General features: G+C 34.9%; 1 pseudogene; it reads right to left on the bottom strand.

Annotated features, from left to right (window-relative positions):
* Window positions 1-5,896: 5,896 nt before the first annotated feature.
* LOC132282969 (small nucleolar RNA R71) lies at window positions 5,897-5,995 on the bottom strand (annotated as a pseudogene).
* Between the last annotated feature and the right edge of the window lie 1,866 nt (window positions 5,996-7,861).

Genomic DNA, 7,861 nt, shown 5'->3' with positions numbered 1-7,861 from the left:
ATTTCTCTTCAAGTTTATTAACTTTATCAGATAACTAGAGTAATAACTGGATTAAAAAGTTATTTTGTCTAATATGTATATTAGTTGATTGTACGTCTGTTTTAAAACTTGTAAATCCTATGAGTTTTTCTTATTAATTTTGTAAAGTTCAGCTAATGTAGTTATATAATTATGATTACTAGTGCTCATAAAACTATTGTAATAACCTTTGGATATCGATTTTAAGGGATTTTAAGTAGTCTATAATTATTTTTTAATTTTCAGCAATATTTTTAATATCGCTATTGATATCTTTAATTGCGACTAATATTATCTTGTTATCTAAATTATTTGGACTAGAATTCTGTACTACTTGTTCTTTAATATAATCAAGATTATCTCCTAGTCAATTTATAAAGTTATCTAAATTATTAAAGTCTATTCTATTTATAAACTAAAATCGTTGCCGTCTAGCTTCTAAAATATTCTGTATCAAAAGAATTTTAGATCTAAGTTCATCTATTCTTCGTTGTAGACTGCGCGTTGTGTCTCCTAATTCTTGTGCTATGTAGCAGTTCCTAAGTGCTATTTGGCAAAACTCTAAGACTTGCACAAGTTGCGCTTTGGGTATAAAGTAAACTTCTAAGGGTGAAAATATATTTTTAACGTACTAAAGGGTTCAAATAAAATGCTTTGGCTTTAGTTCATGTTAGGGTAAATATGCAAACTACGTTCATGTATGAGTAATATACCTTTGCTGCTACCACTTATATGTAAATTTCCCTAAAATTTAATTAATTTGTTTGGTGGGGTGGGTCTTTGGGTGTGGTGCTCGGACTCCTTCTCTAAGAGTGTAGATTTGCTTTAAGAATATTAGATTTTATGTGATTTATTAAAAATTTAATATATGAAAAATAAATGGAAATCTGAATTTCAGAGCAGTTTACTCCATTATTAATGTTATATATTATGAGTAATCTAAATGCAAAGGTTGTAAAAGATTGAAGAGCGAACAAAAAACAAGCGTATCATCCATACGAAAACATCATTTTAAATGCACCCTCCTTTGCAACATTGTCCTGAATCTAATATTATAACGATTGCAGAAGTTTTCACATAAAGGCACCTATATAAAAATATATTGTTGTTAAGAATTTTAATTTACTTAATTAAATAAATAAAGAAATAATATTAAAAAAAAATCTTTTTTAAAACAGAAAATATTAAGAGAATGCCAATCGTTCAAGTCAATGTCAGTCAAAAAAAAAAAAAAAAATGTCAATGTCATTCATCAATCTAAATTTATTTGCAAGGGTTTATCAAATTTGACAATTAGGGGACGACTAGCTCAATAATCAATGATCAATCCAACTAACGTACAAAATAATGGTAAACTATGGTAGGCTGCAACTTTAGAATTACAGTTTAATGACTTAGCATTGACAAACGAGCCAATGTGATGCAAGACACTAATTATGCCATATGTAATACTCCGTATATCTAAATACATATAATGGGGCAGTATGTTGTAATAATGAGGACGTGGGGGACCATAATATGAAAGTAGTTGTATGTCAGTGTGTGGTAGAAATATATCTATGTGTGTATGGGAAATTGTTAGGATTTGACACGCACAATTGACAAACAGAGAAGATAAAAGCACATAATAATTGCTTACTTTTATGAATGAAAAACAACTATCTTTACTTTAACATTTTATTATACATTTTTTTTTTTCTCATAATTATATTTTTCTTTTCTACCTCTCTACTCGAACCCATATCCATTTATAAAGTCTTTAAAACTCAATTCATTATTAAATAAGAATTTTACAACTTCAGTATAAAGATTAATCATATCAGTCACAACTCTAAAATAGAAGCATCTTAAAACGAAAAAGGAAACTTCCACAAACCCAACAATCTCTACCTTGGCTCGAAATTCCTCTTCACATTTTCTTTATAGCTCCACCTTGAGTGAAGATCTCTCCACCTTAAACTAGCATCTTCTTTCTTCTTGGTGTTCTTCGCTGTTCCACCATACTCATCAATTCCTACCAATTTCTAAGTTCAAATAATTGAACCTGGAATATACTTTCTCATCACCAAATCGAACACTTCTTGCTTTTGGAATAAGCTAGGTTGGTGCTCTTTGATGTGTGTTTTTATTTATCAATAATTAAATACCACTCGTAATAGAACGAATACTTGTAGGATAGGGTTATGTTGATGGTGTCGAACCTCAAGCACTGTGTTGGTTTATCGAGTCTTCAATTAATACTATTTTAATTTAGAAAGAAGATTTGATTTGTTGTGTTATGATGTAATTCAATAACATAAAAGAAACAAATTGAATAAAAGGATTGAGATCAAGAGAAGAAATACTTAGGGATTGACTTCACCACGAACCTCATACTATGATCAACTGTTCAACCTTGGGATTTCAATAATTATGTATCATATGGAATTAAACTCAATAACATTCATTTAATTCAGATTTAAAGAAAGATGTTCCATGAATTTCAATTAATAATAACCTATCTTCGATTGGCACGAATTATCTACCTGCCTACTTCTATCTAATTTTATAGTATAACTCGTCTTTCCTAGGCATATACTATGAAAATATTCATTCATGAAAAATATTTGAACACCATTACATGATCTCCATTCTTATGTCCGACAGGGCTCCTCCAGATATCGTCCAATAAGAATGGGTTGAGGACAATTTATGAGCAGTTATATCTAGGACAAGGTAATAACTATTAATTCATTAAAACACCAATTGAGTTGGCTCAATTACCCATAATCATGTGATGAGCGCTGAAAAGTGCGTATTTAAATCCCTTAAGCTTAGGCATTCTAGTACCTTAATCTATCTTACTTTACCGTTTTAGATTGATTTCGTATTATTTCCATTTTTAGGCACTTATCCCGAAAATAAGCTAACTCAGCCAAATAAGAGCTTAATTGAAGCAATTCTGAGATTAAACAAAGAAAGGAGCAAAGTGGAGAAAGAAGGAAGCAAATGAAGCCAAAGGTGGGAAGCAGCAAAGTTTGATCGATCCAACTTAAAGGTTCGATTGATCGAACACTAATCGATCTCAGTATTTCAAGATAGATCCAAACCTTGACCCAAAGCATAAATTCCAAAGTTCAATTGATCCAACACCACCCTTCGATTGATCGAACACTTTTGTCCTTATTCAAATGATTGATCTTATCCACAGTTGTACCACCCACTAACCACTTTTGTCCTTTTCCCAAAAATATCTCCCAAAATATATTGGATTTGTCTTTTCCCGAAAAGCTCAACCAGTTGGATCGATCTAGCCTAAGTTCGATAGATCTTAGCAAGTTCGATCGATCCAAGTCCAAGGTTCGATCGATCGAACTTCCCCCAGTGCGAAAAAGTTAAATTTCCATCTCATTGAAAGTTGTCCTTTATCCAATCATTAGGGAATATTGTGTGCACGACCCCAGCTCATTTTGGGTGTCATTTGACCTACCTATATAAGGATAAGGATTGCTTTTTACAAGAGGAACTAATATCATTTTCATATCATCTCTTGCAGAGCAAGCTTAGAGTACGAGGAGGCTAGAGACACCATTGGAGATTCTTCATCAACAAGGAGCAGATTTCAACCATGGAGTTAGCCTTGAGGGTTGGAGCAACATCACCATGAGTGGCTAGACATCCTCTTGGGGCTAGAGTTAGCCCCAAGCATGCTTTCTTTATCTTAATCTTGTGTACTATTGAGGAATTAGTGTTATAATTAATGTTTTGACACTTTGATATATATAGATCTTGTTTATTCAATGATTTATGTAATTTAATGCTTTCAATTGATCATTTAATTCTATCCATATGTCTATGTATGCTAAAATAGATGTTCATGTGCTTGTCTCTAGATTTTGTGTTATTGATGCATGTCTATGTGTATTGATGCTATAGATTTAGAGATTGTCAAAATATAGTGCTTAATGGAATGCTCTTGTGATTTTCTTGATGGTTCATACTTATTCCTTGATGGATTATGCCTCTCCCCTAGTTTATATTCATGCTAGTAGTGTAGATGTAGTGTAGTTGTAGTGTAATGTTAAATTGGAGGGCAATCCATGCTTGTTGTTTGATGATCCAAGCTTTTGAATACAAGAAGCATATGTCTCTAACCTTGTGTTGTATTTGGATTGTGAGCTTAATGAAAGGATTAATAACTTGTTTTGATCTATTGTGCCTTTCACATGTTATTTAGACAATATATGCTTCATTGCTTAGATATATTGTGCCTTTCAAGTCATCCTTGCTTGTTGAATCAACCAAACACACACATACACACCAATATTGCAACACACCATTTGCCTTCATTAGTCACTTGTCAATGGTATAGAAATGCATTGCTTGGTGGTGATCTCTAAACCCCAAGATCTATCTCTCTTACTTACTCTTAATTGAATTCTTTTGTTATCACTTAGTTTAATTTAGTTGCTCTCTAATCAACCAACTAACCAATTGATTGATCACTCGACTTACTATCCCTAATAGCGATTCCACAACCTTGTTCGATCCTCACAATCCCTTGGAATGATCCCTACTCGCCCTAGCAATATTTATAGTGAAAGGTAATAGTGACTTTTATAAATGTAAAACTCTTGGCCCTCGCCTTAATGCACACTCTCCAAGCTTGACGATGGTGCGGCGACGACACACGAAGCCACCAGTTTTTAGCGCTGTTGCCAGGGATTGATTGATTTGATTAGGCAACGTCGGAATTATGGAATCAATTAGGATTAGTACACTTTTGATCGTGTCTTTATTTTATTATTATTTTTCTTTTTGCTTACTTATTGTGTTGTTCTTACTTAACTAGGTGCATTGTTGGAGAATAAGCAAGCAAAGGAGCATTCAAGCAAGCAAAGAAAGTAAAAAGCTAAAATTTAAAAAATTTGCTAAGCTAAGCTTTAAATTTGGAGTTGAAGTGTTAAAGGACCTTTGTGAGACTTTCTTTACTCAATCCCTTAGTTAAATCGTTGGCCCGCGTAGAGGCTTATTTTTATTTGTTCTTGCATCATTGTTGTTAAAGCATGGGAGTATGAATTAAGTGTTTGTGGAAGAAGTTTAATTGCATTGTTGTGAAGGCACAGTGTTTGTCATTCTTTGTATTTGTTGTGTTTTGCATTGTGCGTGTATGGACGTCGTTCATTGAGACCAACTCTTGTCCCTCTTGATTTGCATCTTGAATCCATCGTTAGAAATCCTAGGGGAAGAAAAAGTTCAAATAGAACCAATCTATCAATGGATGACCATAATGATGATCATGTTGAGGACCTTGGTCACATAGACCAACAAGGTATCCTTCATCCTAATGTGCACAATAAGAACATACAAGTACCACTAGGCATGCCTAGGCCATTCATTCACGAACCACCATAGCAACAAGTCCAAGTTCCATATGGAATGCCAAGGCCAATGTATGCTCCACAACCTCCCATCATCAATCAAGGAATTCAAAATCAAGGTGTTCATGTTGCACCTCAAGTAGCTAATCCACCTCTTGCTTTAAGAGACCATTATGTGCCTAATGAGTATAATGCACCTACATGCATCCAATTGCCTCCATTTAGAGCACATCATTATGAAATTAAGCCATAAACCATTCAAATGCTTCCTAACTATCATGACTTCTAAGTGAAGAACCTTACAAGCATTTGGATGAGTTTCTTGAAGTATGCTCCACCGTAAAATATACGAACATGCCGGAAGAGGTTTTAAGACTCAAACTTTTTCCATTCACCTTAAAAGACAAGGTAAAGTATTGGTTTAACAATCTTAGGCCTTTTTCAATCACTTCTTGGGCAGAAATGCAACAAGAGTTCTTGAAGAAGTACTATCCGGTTTCAAAGACCAATGCCATGAGAACCTCAATTCGAGAATTTTCACATGGGGATGGAGAAAGGTTTCATGAGGCATGGGAACGCTTCAATGAGTTGCTTAGGAAGTGTCCACATCATGACATGCCAAAATGGCAATTAGTTCAATATTTCTTTGAAAGCTTATCAGACAATTATAAGGGTATGGTTGATGCTTCCATGGGTAGCTCATACATTGATAGGCATGAGGATGACGTGTGGCGTCTTTATGAGAGCATGAGTGAAAATTCTTTGCATAGAACACTATCATCCAAGAATGGTAGAAATTCACAAGGTAGGAAGAGTGTTGGCTTACACCAAGTCGACCATTCAAATGAAATAGCCGCCGAATGAAGTCTTTATCTCAAAGGTTTGATCAATTCTTGATTAACCAAAATTCGGCGAACCAAGTATCTTCCTTCCCTAACCATTCTCATCATGCATCAAATGAAACATGTATGGCTTGTTCTAATGTTCTTCATTCTACTTCTCATTGTCCTCACGGACAAGTGCAAAATGAACCTCATGAACAAGTCAATGCAGCTTTTGTGAACCAAGGGAACAATCCTTATGGTACTCACTATAATCCAAGTTGGACGAATCATCCGAATTTCTCTTGGAAAAACCAAGGAGAGCTCTCAAACCCTTCCCAAGGTGGTTTTCAAGGGAAGTACATTCCACCTCCACTTCAAAACCAAGGATCCCAATGTTATAGACCTTATCAATCACAAGGGAATCAATTTGCTAATTCTCATTTTCCCAACCAATCTTATTCCCAAGATAATACTAGAAGTCCCGCCATTGAAGAAAAAGTTTTGAATGCTTTGGGCACTTTAGAGGCTAACACTCAATTGCTTCAATCTCACTCTCAATCTATTGCGAAGTTTGAAACCCAAGTAGGGCAAATAGCAATCACTCTCAATGCAAGAGAGAAGGGAAAAATGCCTATTAATGCCCCACCTACGCAACAATGTGTCGTGGAAACCCATTCCTCATCGGAAGGCCACACCATTAAACATGTTAATGCAATGACTACCTTGCGGAGTGGTAGGATTGTGGACAATCAAGTTGAAATGTCCAATGAAGAGAGTGAACCGGTGCAACCTCAAGTTGTCACCCGTCCTGTTTCACATCCCATTCCTCCTTCATTGTATATACATGATCTTGTAAATGAGAAAGTTTTGAAAAATGTGTTTGAAAAAGAAGTTTTGAAAAATGATGTTGAAAAGTTTTGTTGAAAAATGATTTGAAACAAAATGATTTAAAAACTTCTTGTGCTGAAGAGAGTTCAAAAGAAAATTCTGAAAAAGTGTTTGAACCAAAAATTCCATTTCCGGATGCCTTAAAAGGATCTATTTCAAAAGACAAGCAAAAGGCAAAAACCAATGAAATTATGGAAATGTTTAGGTAAGTGAAAGTTAATCTTCCACTATTGGATGCAATCAAGCAAATTCCAGCTTATTCCAAATTCTTGAAAGACTTGTGCACCCAAAAGCAGAAGAACAAGAGCCAAGCACCAAGAAAAGTAGTTTTGACTGAGCAAGTAAGCTCAATTTTGTAACATAACACACTTCCAAAGTTTAAAGACCCCGGTTCACCCACTACATCATGCATTATTGGTGATCATATCATTAATCGGGTGTTTCTTGACTTAGGAGCAAGTGTTAATTTTCTTCCATACTCGGTTTATGTCAAATTGGGCCTAGGTGAATTGAAACCGACGTCTGTAGTGTTGTAACTTGCCGACCGATCCATTAAGAAGCCTAGGGGTATAATTGAGGATGTATTGATAAAGATTGACAAATTCTTCTTTCCCATTGATTTCGTTGTCATTGACACGGAACCGGTCCCCAATCCTAAGAGCCAAATTCCATTTATCCTTGGCCGTCCTTTCTTGGCAACCGCTAATGCCAACATCAATTGTAGGACGGGGATAATGAAGATCTCATTTGGCCACATGAAGGTGAAGTTGA

Source organism: Cornus florida, unplaced genomic scaffold (assembly GCF_030987335.1).
Source record: "Cornus florida cultivar Cherokee Brave unplaced genomic scaffold, ASM3098733v1 CherokeeBrave_3.0.0_Hap2_Chr01, whole genome shotgun sequence".
Classification (NCBI taxonomy): Eukaryota; Viridiplantae; Streptophyta; class Magnoliopsida; order Cornales; family Cornaceae; genus Cornus; species Cornus florida.
Note: the sequence above shows the minus strand (reverse complement) of the source record. Positions and strands in the feature narration are given on the sequence as shown.